The sequence below is a fragment of the Lepidochelys kempii genome, chromosome 1 (genome assembly GCF_965140265.1).
Source record: "Lepidochelys kempii isolate rLepKem1 chromosome 1, rLepKem1.hap2, whole genome shotgun sequence".
Taxonomy (NCBI): Eukaryota; Metazoa; Chordata; order Testudines; family Cheloniidae; genus Lepidochelys; species Lepidochelys kempii.
The window spans coordinates 203,234,605-203,252,362 of NC_133256.1; the positions used below are offsets into that span (position 1 = coordinate 203,234,605).

Consider the following 17,758-nt stretch of genomic DNA (forward strand, 5'->3'; position numbering starts at 1 on the left):
TGCAGCCACCAGTACTCAACCCACTCTCTATTTCTCCATTTCTCCTGCTCCTTTACGTATGAGCTGAAAGAACACTCAGAGCTTATCAGGACAGGTAGTGAAGGCGGAGAGAATGCATGCAGCAACCCAGGGGAATAGAGAAAACTACTAAGAAGTGAAGAGGCAATAGAATGAGGAGAAGAAAAGACGAAGAAGAAGAAGAAGTGGTGAAGGAGCAATTGCTAAAGGAACGGAAAAGCTTAGTCACGAAGAGGCCAAAGAGAGGGAGGCAACAGCAGATGAAAAGAAAAAAAACAAGAAAAGGAAAAGGGATGGAAAAAAGACAAGGAAGAAATGGAAAAAGATAAGGGAAAACAAGGAGGAAACAAAATGCTGAGATTTTCACTATTTCACTTCAGCTCTGAAAAGTCACTTTCCCACATTTTGCTTAATCTCACCAGCAGACATGCCACACCAATAAATATTCAGGAGGGTAACAGAAGGCAAGGGCAAAATATTATAACTGATATAACTTGAGTCAAATGACTGCTCACTGAGTTTGAAACTAAGTTAACAGGGTAGCATTTGTTTCAGAGTAGCGGCTGTGTTAGTCTGTATCCGCAAAAAGAACAGGAGTACTTGTGGCACCTTAGCGACTAACAAATTTATTAGAGCGTAAGCTTTCGTGGGCTACAGCCCACTTCATCGGATGCATAGAATGGAACATATAGTAAGAAGAAATATATATACATACAGATAAGTTGGAAGTTGCCATACAAACTGACAGCTCTTCGGAGACAGACCAGTCCTCACTTACAGACAGCCCCCCAACCTGAAGCAAATACTCACCAGCAACCACACACCACACAATAAAAACCACTAACCCAGGAACCTATCCTTCACTTGAATAAATATTGAATAAACCTACCCTTCACTTGAATAAATAAACCTATCCTCCACTTGAATAAATATTTGGACAGAGTTGGCATCGGGCTTTGTTGCAACAAAGCCCGATGCCAACTCTGTCCAAATATTTATTCAAGTGACACCATCATAGGACCTAATCACATAAGTCACACCACCAGGGGCTCATTCACCTGCACATCTACCAATGTGACATATGCCATCATGTGCCAGCAATGCCCTTCTGCCATGTACATTGGCCAAAACAATAAATGGACACAAATCTGACATCAGGAATGGTAACATTCAAAAACCAGTAGGAGAACACCTCAACCTCTCTGACCACTCAGTAAAAGATTTAAGGATGGCAATTTTGCAACAGAAAAACTTCAAAAACAGACTCCAACGAGACACTGCTGAGCTTGAATTAATATGCAAACTAGATACCATTAACTTGGGTTTGAATAGAGACTGGGAGTGTCTGGGTCATTACACACATTGAATCTATTTCCCTACAGTTAAGTATCCTCACACCTTCTTGTCAACTGTCTAAATGGGCCATCTTGATTATCACTACAAAAGTATTTTTCTTCTGCTGATAATAACTCATCTTAACTAATTAGCCTCTCACAGTTTGTATGGCAACTTCCAACTTATCTGTATGTATATATATTTCTTTTTACTATATGTTCCATTCTATGCATGCGATGAAGTGAGCTGTAGCCCACAAAAGCTTATGCTCTAATAAATGTGTTAGTCTCTCAGGTGCCACAAGTACTCCTGTTCTTTTGGAAGGTAGCATTTGTTCTTTAATGTTGCTTGCCGAAACATCAGTACTTTCCACCAAAATTTCAAGTCCCATTCAGTTGTCATTTAATACGTTTTTCCTTATCTGATCTTTCTACTCCTCTAGTGTCATTTCTACTGTACTACTCACTGAAGTAAAACTTCATATGATGTCCTGACTCCCAATTGTGGTCATCAAAAATCCCCTTCACGTAGAAGGCGGCATTGTTAACCCTGGTATTCTAGCCAAATTTCAGCTCACATATTTACATTTTGCCTACCTAAATTCTCCCTCTAGCTTCTACTAGATACAATATTCGTCTTCACTATCTTTCGTAAACCACTGTGTTGCTATGCATCATTAAACAACTGATACGTTTCTCCCCAGAGACAGTTTCCCTTAGTTGGTGGGTGAGTTATCACTGTATATAGTGTGATTTGCAAAGAGCTCTAGGAACCCTTGGGATGGTAAATTAAATAAAATAGTTATCTTTATATAGCTCTTAACAAACTGGATATTTACTCTGTTTAAATGCATTTGACCAAGACCAATTTACTACAGTCATCTATAGGCTTGGTTTCATTAACAGCAGATTTCACTTCAGAGAGTGTATTCCTTTAAACAAGGTAAAATAGCTACCCACACCTGAAATGTGCATGTGTCAGTTTCACCGTAATGACACCTTCATGGCCTCCTTGTGGGTACCCCCACTTATGTCTCATGCCTCAAGCTGTCACCTTTTTCAGGGTGGGAACACGCATACCCTCTCCCTCTGGACTGGGGATTTAGGCTTCAATTCATCCTGTAACTCACCGATCACCTTAGCAAGTCTGAGTTTATTTCAACAATATATATATAATACAAATAAATAAAAGGAGGGAGTTTCTGAGTAAGTTTGGAGCTCTGATGTACTCTGCTTCTCCCCCACTCGCAATTTCAGTCTGACTAACTCAGTCAGCGTAGCACTGGGATATGCCAAATAAAGATACTTGAGCGATGAAGTCTGGAGTCAGACAGAATTCTTGGGACGCTGAGTTGAAAGAGGCCGCGGAGGGAACCCCAACATACTTGTGTAGAAATAATTTTCTTTTGCATTTCTTCCACATTTACTAGTCCAGACTGGAGAACTGGGGAACTCTTTATTTTAATGAAAGACTGTGCATGACTCAGTTTCCCCATTCACCTTATATTGTAGGCTAAAAAGAGAGAATGACTGAGCCAGCTAAGATAAGAGGGAGAACACCCAAAGAACCATTTACTATAAACAAGATAAGTTAGGAATGTAGAGATGAGGTAAAGGGTAAGTCAAGCGTGGACAATGATTGGTTCCTGCAAAGTAACCAAGCCAATCCAAAAATGTGTAATGCAATGTATAGGAAATGTAATGAGATGTGTTTATTCATATATATATAAAATTTTTATTTATAAATATATAGTTTTATATAGTTATATTATATGTATGTATGTGGCAGGATGTGTGCCGAGGGAGGCATTTGTCAGAATTGATCAGGTATCTGCTGGCTGTGGAACTTTATTGAGCTGAGTCCAGAACCACATACGGTGACTGGTGACATAGGGTGGTACTGGAGACATAGAAGGTCTGAATGAGGAAGGAGATAAATCTGTGGGAAGTTTCCCCTGATCACTATGAAAGTTCTACTCACTATGGACACTGGTAAACCCACATGGGTGTACAGCTCAATGTGAAAAACTGGGGGCTGAGGGAACTGTGTATGGCAATGCATACCGTCATGAAGAGGTGTGAGTGATCAAAATGAAATATGTCTCTGAGATTCAGCACCAGGTATACTATGGCACCGCCCATCAGGCCCACACTCGGAGCCCACAGTGACTACAAGGGGGCCCACAAATATGTTTGGCACCAGGGCCCACAAAAGGTTAATCCAGCCCTGGTCAGCTAGCATACTATCATATAAACTTTACAGCAAGAACTCATACCTCCAAGGCCCTGCAAATGTGGTTCTGCCAGCATCTATGTATTTTAATGCAGGACAATTATTTCTCATAAATATGGATACCAAGATATAACTGTTGACTTTGCAGTTAGATAAACTCCTCTCACAATAGATAAACCTGCATACGGTGGGCAGAGATAATTGAGAAACATGCAGAGCCTTAACATTTTATTCATTTTGTACAATAACTTCACAAACTATATGAAAAGGAATCACTTCCCCCTGCCGATGAAGTGTAATCATAACTGTGGTAGAATGTTTACTAGTGCACAGCAAAAACATACTGCAGTTTAGGACAGGAAGCAAAGAACACCATTATATGCAACTGAAACTCCATGGGAAAATACAAGGAGGTAAAACATAAGTATCCAAATTTGAATTTAGCCAGAACACCAAAGTCAATGGCTTTACGAACAGTACTATCAAATTTTTGAGAACTATGTGCATCAGACACTCCTTTTCAAGACAGACAAATACCAGGATATGTATTGCAAACCACATCTCTATACAGAACTGCAGCCAACCCTGCCAAAAGGAACAAATTAATTTGCCCATCCTCCAGGTATAACACATACCAGTGACATTTGCATACTCACACACTGAGTTAGTGTATCCACAAGGGGCTCCTGCAGAGAAAAGATCTCTCCCCATTTTCCAGCCCAAGTAATTCAGCTAAGCACTGGAGAGGGGGAAGAATCCCACATAGCAATCTGGATGGGGAGCAGCAGCAGAGCAATTAGGGGAACCATATAGTGGCAAATTCTCTGACCCTGACCTTTTCTGCACAATCTAGCCCCAACCTTCCAACCACTGTCTTCTTCATGTCTTGCATGACAGCATGCTGACAGCTCCATGAAAATGGGCTCCATGCTGTACAGGAGATGCCAAATACCCCCTGCTCAGTGGAAATACACCAGTTCCACTAAAAGAGGACCTTCCACACCTGCAGAAGACGGGATAAAATTCAACCTATACTGAAAAACACATTTGGTCCACACATGCTGTAGCAGGGACCAAAGTATAAAGGAGTTCTTGGGACAGTGTTTATCAGATCAGAATTCTGCAGTTTACGATTCAACATCTGTACTCAAACTGGATCCCGAAAGTAGAAACAAGGTTATTGCCGAGGGCAGCACGGACTAACAAAATGACATTCTGGCCCACACCTTCCAAGAAGGAGGTGATCTCTTTACAGGCAACTCAATAGAAATACTAACTTATGGTATCTGCTTATCATGCAGGACAGTCCAAGCTTCTGAGTTCTTTAAATGCTTATTCCAGCCCCTTCTCACTGGTTTTTTCAGGTCAATACATGTTTTAGTTTGCCATTAAGCTAACTCTAATTCGTGTCACCGCTTTAGGACACTTCCTTACACACTAAGCTTAAAATTTCCTCTCCACCTTTTCCGAAAGAAAATCTTTTCAACCAACTTTTCCATCTGCACCCAGAAAGGGACTGAATTCACTGGCTATTAAGCTTCCACCAACCCCCGCCAAACCAACACCCCCCCCTTTTATCTTTTCAAACCAAGAGGAAGCAAGCACATTAGATCTACTTACTGCTGCTGCTCTCTTTCCTGTAGAGGAGTCACTCTGTGCTGTGTTATGGAGATTCCTGTGTGAATGGCAGGCACTTCTCAGCCATGAAACCCCACACCACAAAGAGGCCTTTATTGCCTCGTACATGCCAGGAAAGAGTCAGCTCAACACTGCAGGGAGCAACGGAAAAAAAAATTAAGTCAACACTTTCCGGTTTTTTCCACCCCACAGGCCACTCCCTCGTCCCTTCCTACATGCTCCTCCTCCTCCATGCCCCCCCCCCCCACCTTTCTGAGTGTGCGGAGAGCTTCTCTCTATCTTTTAAAGCACACAGCAGTCTATCCTGGAGGCGTTCAGATAGATCCAGGAGGGCAACATGCCAAAGGTGCTACCACAATACGAATAATGAACAATAATAACAGTAAGTCTGCATTATGAAAGATTAAGAGCCTCATAAACACAAAAAAGATTTTCACCTGAGCCCCCATAGCCTCTGTCCTTGTAGAGATTCTTCAAGTGCAGCTTCTATCATCCTTATCTAGGTTAATCTGCCTAGCACCATCTTCCAAGCCCTCCTCCCCAGCAACACCCACAGACCTCTCCATCACACTGTCACTGTGTCCGAAGATATGCACTTCTTACACCTATCTCAGGCCCTGTCTATACTGGCAAGTTTCTGCGCACTAAAGCAGCTTTCTGAGGTGTACACACCAACTCCCGAGATGTACACACTGCCAAGCCACTTAGTGCACAGAAACTGCACAGTTGGTACGCTCTAAAAAAACCCACCCCAATGAGGGGAGTACAAATTTCTGCGCCAGGGCTACAGCACCGCAGTGCCAGTGTAGACACCGTGGTCGATTACAGTGCTGCAATTGGCCTCTGGGAGGTATCCCACAAGGACTGTTCTCACCTCTCCGGTCATCGGTTTAAACTCTACTGCCCTGCCCTCAGGTGACCAACCATCAGCCCCATCTTGTAAATTCCTTGGAAATTTTGGAAGTCCCCTTCCTGTTTGCTCGGTGACCCATGCAGTGGTCTAAGCACATCTTTCCAGGTGGCCGTGCCTGCTCCATGCAGCAGGCAATCCTCCACTTGGAGCAATGCTGAGCTGCTCTACCTCATCAGCATTTGGGGAGAGGAGGCTGTCCAATCCTAGCTGCGCTCCAGCCATAGGAGCTGTGAGACCTACGGACAGATTTCACGATGCCTGACAGAAAGGGGCCATCACCGGGACATACTGCAGTGCAGGGTCAAAGTGAAGGAGCTGTGGAACGCCTACCACAAGGCGCGGGAGGCAAACTGCTGCTCCGGTGCTGCGCCCACGAGCTGCCAGTTCTACAAAGAGCTGGACATGATACTCTGTGGCAACCCCACCTCCACTGCGAAGACCACTGTGAATACTTCGGTGGCTCACGTGCCAGTTGAAAGTGGACTGAGCCAGGAGGAGGAAATCTTGGAGGAGGATGTGGAGTGGGGGACTCAGAGGATGACTCGGAGATCAGAGATGCATACAGCCAGCTCTTTTCTACCCCGGAGGAGGCTAGCCAGTCACTGCTGTCGGATGTTGGCGACGCGCAAACAGGAGAGAAGGCCCCTGGTAAGTGGATTTGATTTTGGGAATAGCTGAAGCGAGTTGGTGGGGGGAAGGAGGGTTGGAGAAAGCAGGCTTGTCTCCCACCGCATGCCTAGTCTGAGCGGCAGAACAGGCTGTTGATAGACTCCCTCACTTCACAGGAATCTCCCTCAGAGAGCTCCAGGAAACTCTTGTGGAGATACTGGGCAGAGCTGCTTTGTTTCTTGCCCCATTAATGGTAACTTTCCCACGCCACTGTGCCATCACAGGACTGGGGGGAGGGCAGAGAAGACCATTGCTGCACACAGGTGAGCTGCATAGGAGCCAGGGCGAAAGCCGCAGGCTTGGAGAAGACCCTCTCTTGAGTCCCTGCTCACCCTCAACAGTGAGATATCTTCCATAATGATCACATCCTGTGGAAAGCATGGGGACAGGAATGATTATGAGGCCCCCTCTACAGTGCTGGCTCCCCACAAGACACATGCCCAGTGTTCAGCAGGGTCTGGGAAAAGTGAGTTACCCTGCCCCTGTGGCTACTCACTCACTACTCATCTTGTGGCTCATGTGTGCTTGCCTGAGGTCAGCAAGTTAGTGACAGGTGTGTGAGTACTGGCGGTGTTTTAAATCACTGAATCAGTGTTCTGTGTTGCAAACAATACTGCTTCTGCAAAATGCTGCGTTTAAACTTCACAGAGATGACCTTGGGAGCCCAGCCTCCCTTTTTGCTATTGGCGGCTGAACGGCTGTGCAGAATTAGAAAGTGGCCACGAAGAACTAAGGAGGACTTTCTGGATGATGTTATGATGCACTTCACTGCCAAGAAACAGGAATTGAAGGAGTGGTAGGACAGCGAGAAGAGGGACCAAAAGGAGAACGCGGCATGCCAGAATGAAGCCACAGAGCGGCTCTTAAAGGTTATGGAGTGCCAAGCAGACACGCTCCAGGAGATACTTGCTCTTCAAACCGAGCAGATCTGTGCCTGCCCTCCCCTGCAGCCGCTGTCGCAAAACTCTTTCTCATGCTCCCTCCAGACACCCTCTTATCAATCACCTGGTTCCAGTCTATACCCGTGGCATTCCACTTCTCACCCCTCACAGTCCAACACTGCGGAATCCCACTACCCACAACACCCATCCCTCTGTAGTTTGGCCCTGCTGAAGCATAGTACCCACTGCATTGTACTCCAAAGGAGAAGGTTGGATATGATCCCTGGAAAAACACAAATCTTTAGCCATCCCAGGACCCCTTCTCCTCCTCCTCCTGGGACCTTCCCTTCCCCCATCCCCCTCACTGCTGATGGTTTTTTTCAGTTTGACTCTCTCCTCTGATTGTTGTTTTTTAATAAAAGAATTGTTGGTTTGAAAGCAATCTTCATTCTACTAAGTGAAAGCAAAAAGAGCCCTGCAAAGCAACATACAATTATGTTAAACGCACATATTGCATTGTCTGCACCAATCACCTCCTAGCATTACAAGCACCGCACTCCTGAGTATAGCAACAAATATCAGTGGCTTTGAGCTTCAAATTGCTGCCTCAAGGCATCCCTGATCCTTATGACCCTGCACTGCTCCCCTCTAATAGCCCCGGTCTCTGGCTGTTCAAACTTAGCCTCCAGGCGCTAAGCCTCAGAGGTTCAGCCCTGAGTAAAGCTTTCACCCTTCCCTTCACAAATATTATGGAGCGTACAGCACACAGCTATAAGCATAGGAATATCGTCATCGGCCAGGTCCAGCTTCCCGTAGAGGCACCGCCAGCGGGCTTTTAAAATGCCAAAAGCACAGTCGACAGTCATTCTGCACTTGTTCAGCCTGTTGATAAACTGCTCCTTGTTGCTGTCAAGTTGCTCTGTGTATGGCTTCATAAGCCACGGCATCAAGGGGTAGGCAGGGTCTCCCAGGATCAAAACGGGCATTTTGACTTCCCCTACGGTGATTTTCTGGTCTGGGAAGAAAGTCCCTGCTTCCAGTTTCCTGAACAGGCCAGTGTTCTGAAAGATGTGTGTGTCATGAACCTTTCCGGACCAGCCTGAGTTAATGTCTGTGAAACGCCCACGGTGATCCACAAGCGCCTGGAGAACCATAGAGAAATACCCCTTGCGATTAATGTACTTGGTGGCTAGGTGGCCTGGTGCCAGAATTGGAATATGCATGCCATCTATTGACCGCCCCCCCCACCCCCCCGTAGTTAGGGAAGCCCATTTGTACAAAGCCATCCACAATGTCACACATGTTGCCCAGAGTCACGGTCTTTCACAGCAGGATGAGATTAATGGCCCTGCAGACTTCTGTCACCACGAGTCCAGTGGTCAACTTTCCTACTCCAAACTGGTTAGCAACCGATCAGTAGCAGTCTGGAGTTGCCAGCTTCCAGATGGCAATAGCCACCCACTTCTCGAACAGCAGGGCAGCTCTCATTCCCATGTCCTTGTGCCGCAGGGTTGGGGCGAGCTCATCACACAGTCCCATGAACATGGCTTTCCTCATCTGAAAGTTCTGCAACCACTGTTTATCATCCAAGATGTGCATCATGATATGATCCCACCACTCAGTGCTTGTTTCCTGAGCCCAAAAGCGGTGTTCCACTGTAGTCAGCACCTCCGTGAATGCCACTAGCAATCTCATGTCGTAGCTAAGACGTGTGGTGAGATCAATGTTGCACTTCTCTTGCCTTTGTACTTTAAGGAATAACTCCACTGCCACTCATGACATGTTGGTCAGAGCAAGCAGCCAGTAGGTCAACAGTTCGGGATTCATTCCTGCAGCCCAAAGAAGCAGGGCACGTAATACAGAAACCGTTGAAAGATGGTGCCAAATGTGGACAGAAGCCCAGGGATTGCTGGGATGCGAAGCTATTCATCACAGGGCACTGAGAGAGGACCCAAGATGCTCTGCGACCCCCTCCGCCTTCCCACAACTCTTAGCGGCAGAAGAGGAAGAGATGCTCTGTGGGATAGCTGCCTAGAGTGCACCGCTCCGAATACCACTGCAAGTGCCACAAATGTGAACATGCTATTGCACAGGCAGCTGACAGTGTGAACACACAACAGTGGTTTCCTTTCAATGCTCGCTGAGCAGCGCTGTAACTCCCGGTGCTGTAGTTCTGCCAGTGCAGACATGCCCTCAGTATCAGTTAGTGAAAGTCAGTCAGTGGCACATCATCAAGGACAGAGTTTTGCGCTACATACTTCTCTTCAAGTGCACTCCGACAGCCCTGGCAGATTCAGTGAGATATAGCACTTGTCTATATGAACAATCAGTTTGCAGCAAGCTAGGGTGTGACTCTACCTCACACTAGCCAGCCATGCACTAACAATTTGTGTGGATTTTGCTGACATACATTAACAGTTTGTTAGTGAGCTTTGACTTAGTCCCATTTCAAAGAGGACTAGATCAAACCTAACAAACTATTAATGCATGTCAGCAGTGTCCTCATGGACAGTTAGGCCAGAGCTGGTTAGTATGGGGTAAAGTCACACCCAGCTTGCTGCAAACTAAGGCCAGGTGTACATTTCAAACTTACATCAATATAACTACATCGCTCAGGGGTGTGAAAAAATCCACATCCCTGAGCAGCACAGTGATACCTACCTAACCCCTGGGATGGACTGTGCTACGTCAACAGGAGAGATTCTCCTGTCGACGTAGTTACCACCTCTCACGGAGGTGGATTAACTACGCCGATGGGAGAACCTCTCCCATCTGCGCACTACCATCTTCACTAAACCGCTACAGCAGCTTTAAGTGCAGAGCTGCCCTTAATGTTCATGTAGACAAGCCTACGTTGTTTTTACCCAAGACTCCTGGTGTAAGAACCTGCAAGGCTAGAATCTCAGACCATGGGTTTTCTGGGCTACTGATGCCTCCACATCACCACTAGAGGCTTGGGCTAGGTGTGCTTGGGAGGACCCCACAAAACTAGACTTAGCAGGAAGTACTTTCCCCAAAGGACCTGACTGGCAGCCCCTGATAGCCACCGGGTGGGCTGATACCAGTATATAAAACCAGGAAGCGATGATGGGGAGCAGTCTGAGCAACCTCCCTGCTTCTACTTCAGACCCTGCTAGCAATAGATCCTAGACTCCAGTTTCCGACCCTCGTTCATCCTTGGCCTCACTATTTGGTTGCTGTCAGTAACCTGACACCCAACCCCAGTAACCTGACCCTGCCTGCCTCCTGACACCTGACTCTTGGTCTGCCCTGTCTCTGACTGACCTCCTGGCATCTGACCAAACCCAACTCCTCCACTAGGTCAGACTGCCCATGCCCCAGTCATGACAACTGACTTCTATTCTCAGCTCTGCCACTGACTGTATGTGACCATGGACAAGTCAGACCAAAATTTTGAAGAGTGAGCTTTAGGTTCCTTGGTTTTAGGACGAGATGCTTTGAGTGTAGTTTTCAGAGTTGTTGAGCCCCCATAGACCCAGTTAAAGGCAATGGGAGCTGTATGTTGTTCAACATCTCTGAAAAAAAATCAGGACTTAGGTGTTTCAACTAGGGCATCCAAAAACTCCAGGCACTCCAAATGAGAGGTTACTTCTGAAAATGTTGGCTTAATTCTGTCTGTTACAGTTTTTCCCATCTGTAAAATGTGGTTGTGACGCATAGCTAGAAAGGGTTAAACATTCTGCAAAATAAATAACCCACAGAAGACATATGGGGAGATGTTTGTGATTTTGTGTATTTACATACATATAAGTACGGTCCACAATGTAATCAACAGTCCCTGTCTATGCTGTATTCTGATAATTCAGAGGTCAAAAGAAGTTCCTATCATTTAAATGAATTGTAAACATGGGATATCATGGTATTCATCTCTCTCTGAAATGTACTGTGAATGGTGGAGGAACAAGCAAATAGCCTTATGTTAATGGACCTCCTTCAAAGTCATCCTAATTACCTTTTGTTCCCTGAGGAATTCCAACTTGTCAAAAGACATGAAATTGTATAAAGGATCCTTGGGTCCTGATTCTGTCATCTCAGATCTGTTTAGGCTTTGTCAGGGGAAGTTTGAGTCGCAAGTCTGAGGTCCCACTTATGCTGGTAAACCCCGAATATGAGATTTGGACATATGAAATATGACCTATGAACTGAATTCTAAAGGAACTCTTTGCAACCACAAAGCTCACCATCTCTGCCCCTAAATGAATTGAACTCATGTCTGTATGTATATTGATCTTTTAACCATACTCTCTCTTTTGTTTTTTAATACATTTTAGTTTAGTTAATAAGAATTGGCTGTAGCGTGTATTTGGGTAAGATCTGGAATATTCAATAACCTGGGAGATAATATGTCCAATCCTTTGGGATTGGGATAGAACCTTTTCTTTTCTATGATGAAACAAGATTTACAGAAATTTTCATATCTGAAAATATGAGTACCTGGATGGAGGCCTGAGGCTGGATCATTTTAAGGGAACTGTGTTGTTTCGACTTCTGAGTAACCAGTGAGGTAATAAAGAAGCTGTTTTATGCTGGCTTGGTAAATCTAGGTATTGGAATATCCACCAGCTTTATAAGGATTGCCTGCCCCATTCTTTGCAGTTCACCCTAACTGAGTGACCACAGCTGGCCCGCACTAGGACCCCGGTCACAGTGGCATAGTTGTGCTTGGACACACATTACCACAGGTTAATTGGGTTTTTGGATCAGAACCCCATGCTTGTCAAAATTTAATTTTGATATTGGAGAGATTAAGGGTTAAAAATCAGTTACAGTGAGTGACTCATGATCAAGATCCTGACAGAAAAAGCCTGGAAGAATTGTGCTCACAGAGGGGGTTGTCTTTTAAGAAAAAGGCCCCAGAGCAGGTACTGAAAAATCTGTTAATTGCCAGCGATAAGGAAGCAGACCCAGCGAAAATGCTTGCAATAAGAAACCAGCTGCTAGAACTTGAACAAAAGCAAAAAATAGCTGATATGGAAGGAGAAGCTACTGAAAGAGAACACCTGTGTTTTGAATATCAACAAATAATAGCATATATTTGATTGCAGGAACTAGAAGCTAAGGCAAAAGTGGACAGACTTAAGCTCCAACTCAAAAGAATAAAGGAACAACAGGAACTGAATCATCCTGAAAATCCAGCTCCTCTCAACAACAAAGATGGGGATAGAATCTATTCAGTTTGCAAGAACGTTGGTATGTTGTTTGACTCTAAGCAGTTGACTGTGTGTGACCAAATTTACCCCAACACTGCCACCTTTTATGTAAATGCTTTTACTGTGAGGTCAGGTGAAGGTAACCCCATAACTTGTGCAGAGAATGTAAAAATCAATGGTAAAAGCTGTTCAGGGAACATTACAGCTTCTAACATCACTCTTGTTACAGCAGATCTTGTCAAAGAGGAATATTATTTACCAAATAAGATTGTGAATATTCGCAAAAAGAAAAGGAGTACTTGTGGCACCTTAGAGACTAACCAATTTATTTGAGCATGAGCTTTCGTGAGCTACAGCTCACTTCATCGGATGCATACCGTGGAAACTGCAGCAGACTTTATATACACACAGAGATCATAAAACAATACCTCCTCCCACCCCACTGTCCTGCTGGTAATAGCTTATCTAAAGTGATCATCAAGTTGGGCCATTTCCAGCACAAATCCAGGTTTTCTCACCCTCCACCCCCCCACACACAAACTCACTCTCCTACTGGTTATAGCCCATCCAAAGTGACAACATGTGCATGATAATCAAGGTGGGCCATTTCCTGCACAAATCCAGGTTCTCTCACCCCGCCAACCCCCTCCAAAACACACACACACAAACTCACTCTCCTGCTGGCAATAGCTCATCCAAACTGACCACTCTCCAAGTTTAAATCCAAGTTTAACCAGAACGTCCGGGGGGGGGGGTAGGAAAAAACAAGGGGAAATAGGCTACCTTGCATAATGACTTAGCCACTCCCAGTCTCTATTTAAGCCTAAATTAATAGTATCCAATTTGCAAATGAATTCCAATTCAGCAGTTTCTCGCTGGAGTCTGGATTTGAAGTTTTTTTGTTTTAAGATAGCGACCTTCATGTCTGTGATTGCGTGACCAGAGAGATTGAAGTGTTCTCCGACTAGTTTATGAATGTTATAATTCTTGACATCTGATTTGTGTCCATTTATTCTTTTACGTAGAGACTGTCCAGTTTGACCAATGTAAATGGCAGAGGGGCACTGCTGGCACATGATGGCATATATCACATTGGTGGATGTGCAGGTGAACAAGCCTCTGATAGTGTGGCTGATGTTATTAGGCCCTGTGATGGTATCCCCTGAATAGATATGTGGGCACAGTTAGCAACGGGCTTTGTTGCAAGGATAAGTTCCTGGGTTAGTGGTTCTGTTGTGTGGTATGTGGTTGTTGGTGAGTATTTGCTTCAGGTTGCGGGGCTGTCTGTAGGCAAGGTTTGTGAGAGTGTTGGGTCATCCTTTAGGATAGGTTGTAGGTCCTTAATAATGCGTTGGAGGGGTTTTAGTTGGGGGCTGAAGGTGACGGTTAGTGGCGTTCTGTTATTTTCTTTGTTAGGCCTGTCCTGTAGTAGGTAACTTCTGGGAACTCTTCTGGCTCTATCAATCTGTTTCTTCACTTCCGCAGGTGGGTATTGCAGTTGTAAGAAAGCTTGACAGAGATCTTGTAGGTGTTTGTCTCTGTCTGAGGGGTTGGAGCAAATGCGGTTGTATCGCAGAGCTTGGCTGTAGACGATGGATCGTCAGAGGGTAATGGCTTGTAGAAAGTGGTGTTGGAGAGCTGCCGAGCAGCCTCTTGTTCATATTCCGACCTATTCATGATGACAACAGCACTTCCTTTGTCAGCCTTTTTTGATTATGATGTCAGAGTTGTTTCTGAGGCTGTGGATGGCATTGCGTTCCGCATGGCTGAGGTTATGGGGCAAGTGATGCTGCTTTTCCACAATTTCAGCCCGTGCACGTCGGCGGAAGCACTCTATGTAGAAGTCCAGTCTGCTGTTTCGACCTTCAGGAAGAGTCCACCTAGAATCCTTCTTTCTGTAGTGTTGGTAGGGAGGCCTCTGTGGATTAGTATGTTGTTCAGAGGTATTTTGGAAATATTCCTTGAGTCGGAGACGTCGAAAATAGGATTCTAGGTCACCACAGAACTGTATCATGTTTGTGGGGGTGGAGGGGCAGAAGGAGAGGCCCCGAGATAGGACAGCTGCTTCTGCTGGGCTGAGAGTATAGTTGGATAGGTTAACAATATTGCTAGGTGGGTTGAGGGAACCATTGCTGTGGCCCCTTGTAGCATGTAGTAGTTTAGAAAGTTTAGTGTCCTTTTTCTTTTGCAGAGAAGCAAAGTGTGCGTTGTAAATGGCTTGTCTAGTTTTAGTAAAATCCAGCCACGAGGAAGTTTGTGTGGAAGGTTGGTTTTTTATGAGAGTATCCATTTTTGAGAGCTCATTCTTAATCTTTCCCTGTTTTCGAAACAGCAGACTGGACTTCTACATAGAGTGCTTCCGCTGACGTGCACGGGCTGAAATTGTGGAAAAGCAGCATCACTTGCCCCATAACCTCAGCCATGCGGAACGCAATGCCATCCACAGCCTCAGAAACAACTCTGACATCATAATCAAAAAAGGCTGACAAAGGAAGTGCTGTTGTCATCATGAATAGGTCGGAATATGAACAAGAGGCTGCTCGGCAGCTCTCCAACACCACTTTCTACAAGCCATTACCCTCTGATCCCACTGAGAGTTACCAAAAGCAACTACAGCATTTGCTCAAGAAACTTCCTGAAAAAGCACAAGATCAAATCCGCACAGACACACCCCTGGAACCCCGACCTGGGATATTCTATCTACTACCCAAGATCCATAAACCTGGAAATCCTGGGCGCCCCATCATCTCAGGCATTGGCACCCTGACAGCAGGATTGTCTGGTTATGTAGACTCCCTCCTCAGGCCCTATGCTACCAGCACTCCCAGCTACCTTCGAGACACCACTGACTTCCTGAGGAAACTTCAATCCATCGGTGATCTTCCTGATAGCACCATCCTGGCCACTATGGATGTAGAAGCCCTCTACACCAACATTCCACACAAAGATGGACTACAAGCCGTCAAGAACACTATCCCCGATAATGTCACGGCTAACCTGGTGACTGAACTTTGTGACTTTGTCCTCACCCATAACTATTTTACATTTGGGGACAATGTATACCTTCATATCAGCGGCACTGCTATGGGTACCCACATGGCCCCACAGTATGCCAACATTTTTATGGCTGATTTAGAACAACGCTTCCTCAGCTCTCGTCCCCTAAAGCCCCTACTCTACTTGCGCTATATTGATGACATCTTCATCATCTGGACCCATGGAAAAGAAGCCCTTGAGGAATTCCACCATGATTTCAACAACTTCCATCCCACCATCAACCTCAGCCTGGTCCAGTCCACACAAGAGATCCACTTCCTGGACACTACAGTGCTAATAAACAATGGTCACATAAACACCACCCTATACCGGAAACCTACTGACCGCTATTCCTACCCACATGCCTCCAGCTTTCACCCTGACCACACCACACGATCCATCGTCTACAGCCAAGCTCTGCGATACAACCGCATTTGCTCCAACCCCTCAGACAGAGACAAACACCTACAAGATCTCTGTCAAGCTTTCTTACAACTGCAATACCCACCTGCGGAAGTGAAGAAACAGATTGATAGAGCCAGAAGAGTTCCCAGAAGTTACCTACTACAGGACAGGCCTAACAAAGAAAATAACAGAACGCCACTAACCGTCACCTTCAGCCCCCAACTAAAACCCCTCCAACGCATTATTAAGGACCTACAACCTATCCTAAAGGATGACCCAACACTCTCACAAACCTTGCCTACAGACAGCCCCGCAACCTGAAGCAAATACTCACCAACAACCACATACCACACAACAGAACCACTAACCCAGGAACTTATCCTTGCAACAAAGCCCGTTGCTAACTGTGCCCACATATCTATTCAGGGGACACCATCACAGGGCCTAATAACATCAGCCACACTATCAGAGGCTTGTTCACCTGCACATCCACCAATGTGATATATGCCATCATGTGCCAGCAATGCCCCTCTGCCATTTACATTGGTCAAACTGGACAGTCTCTACGTAAAAGAATAAATGGACACAAATCAGATGTCAAGAATTATAACATTCATAAACCAGTCAGAGAACACTTCAATCTCTCTGGTCACGCAATCACAGACATGAAGGTCGCTATCTTAAAACAAAAAAACTTCAAATCCAGACTCCAGCGAGAAACTGCTGAATTGGAATTCATTTGCAAATTGGATACTATTAATTTAGGCTTAAATAGAGACTGGGAGTGGCTAAGTCATTATGCAAGGTAGCCTATTTCCCCTTGTTTTTTCCTACCCCCACCCCCCGACGTTCTGGTTAAACTTGGATTTAAACTTGGAGAGTGGTCAGTTTGGATGAGCTATTGCCAGCAGGAGAGTAAGTTTGTGTGTGTATGGGGGTGGGGGGGGGTGAGAAAACCTGGATTTGTGCTGGAAATGGCCCACCTTGATTGTCATGCACGTTGTGGGGGGAGTGGTCGCTTTGGATGAGCTATTGCCAGCAGGAGAGTGAGTTTGTGTGTGTGTTTTTTGGAGGGGGGTGGGGGGGTGAGAGAACCTGGATTTGTGCAGGAAATGGCCCACCTTGATTTTCATGCACATTGTGTAGAGAGTTATCACTTTGGATGGGCTATTGCCAGCAGGAGAGTGAGTTTGTGTGTGTGGGGGGTGGAGGGTGAGAAAACCTGGATTTGTGCTGGAAATGGCCCAACTTGATGATCACTTTAGATAAGCTATTACCAGCAGGACAGTGGGGTGGGAGGAGGTATTGTTTTATGATCTCTGTGTGTACATAAAGTCTGCTGCAGTTTCCACGGTATGCATCCGATGAAGTGAGCTGTAGCTCACGAAAGCTCATGCTCAAATAAATTGGTTAGTCTCTAAGGTGCCACAAATACTCCTTTTCTTTTTGCGAATACAGAC

The 17,758-nt window shown here is 45.4% G+C and overlaps 1 protein-coding gene across 3 annotated transcripts in view; it reads right to left on the reverse strand.

The window, feature by feature from the left end:
* B4GALT4 (beta-1,4-galactosyltransferase 4) overlaps nucleotides 1–17,758 on the reverse strand; it is a 103,319-nt gene that overhangs the window by 58,637 nt on the left and 26,924 nt on the right. For all 3 annotated transcript variants that reach the window (XM_073309012.1, XM_073309031.1, XM_073309023.1), the window contains exon 2: nucleotides 5,206–5,354. The gene's annotated coding sequence lies outside the window, so the exon portion shown is untranslated. The remainder of the gene's footprint in view (nucleotides 1–5,205; nucleotides 5,355–17,758) is intronic.